The following is a 1,334-nucleotide window of genomic DNA, read 5'->3' as shown; positions in this document are numbered from 1 at the left end:
TTATAAACAATATTTTTAAAATAATAATATCATCATATAAAAAAATAAATTATTTTTTAAAAATAAATATTTTTGGTAAGATTCAGAAACATACAAAATTTTCCATTCACTAATGAATGAAGATTGACGGTGCTGTCGGTGCTTCATCCCTGAATACATCATCTACTCTATCGGTGCATTTATCCCTGAAAACCTCATCTATTTCATCCTTTACGAAACCTGGGTGCATTGAACTTTAAACGTATGTAAGCTTCATTTAACAAGCAAATTGAGTATTTTGTCCTTTTCATTTTTTTCCGGTTATTAATCAAATAATTAAATTAATGCAGACAAATTTTTTTGAAAGATTTTCATGTTTGTTTTCATTCAGTATAAGATGAAAATTGAATAACTTGAAGGATTCGTATAATTACCTTATTTGGCTGTACATGTGATATATCTTTTTTTTATGTCAATTTTAGGAACGAAATAGTTTGATTATTTTTATTTTTAATGAAAATGAAAATAAAACATAAAAACATATTGAATTGAGTATTTTAATTTTGTTTTCAATAAAAATATTTTTAAAAGTAAATATAAAGTTAAAAATAAATTTTTTTATTTTTTCAATTAAAAATAATAAAAATATTTTCAATTCAAAAATATTTTCTCTTTATATCTCACCCGCCCAAAAGAATTAAACCCTCACTCACCTATAATAAAAAAAAGTAAAATTAATGCCTCCAACTCTTTTTCTCCTCTCTTGGACTCTTACACTAGTTCTTTCACTGATTTTTCTAACTTTAGTAGCTTTCTTTTATTTTTTTTTATTATTAAGCTATTTTGGCTTTTAAATTTCAAGTTCCTTTTCGTATTTTTTGTTTTCTTGTCTTCAATATATTTTTTTTAGCGTTTTTCTAAAATTTTGGCTGCTATAATTTTCAATTTGATGAAAATATAATAATTTTTCTGCTAATATATTTTTTAATTTTCTGTAATTTTTGATGTTTCTTCTTTAATTCAAATCTTTTATAAATGATAAAGAAAAAATATTAAAAAAAAAGTGAATTTGATAATAATTAACAAGAGATATAAAAATTAATTATTATTTATATTTAATGTAAAGACTCATTTACATTTTTATTCAATATAGTCCCTTCTTTTTTCAACCATACTTATATTTTCAAAACCAAATTCAATTGCACTCTCATTTTGTATGCTTTATTTGTTTTGTATTTGTACTCATGTTTTCATTTGTTGTATAATGCTAAGAAGCTATGAAAATTTATTCATAATCCAACAACATATTTTATCTCATATTTTTAAATATTGATAATTAATTAATAATTAAAAAT

Source organism: Arachis ipaensis, chromosome B06 (genome assembly GCF_000816755.2).
Source record: "Arachis ipaensis cultivar K30076 chromosome B06, Araip1.1, whole genome shotgun sequence".
Classification (NCBI taxonomy): Eukaryota; Viridiplantae; Streptophyta; class Magnoliopsida; order Fabales; family Fabaceae; genus Arachis; species Arachis ipaensis.
The sequence above is the reverse complement of the archived record's forward strand: the minus strand, read 5'-3'. Positions refer to the sequence as shown.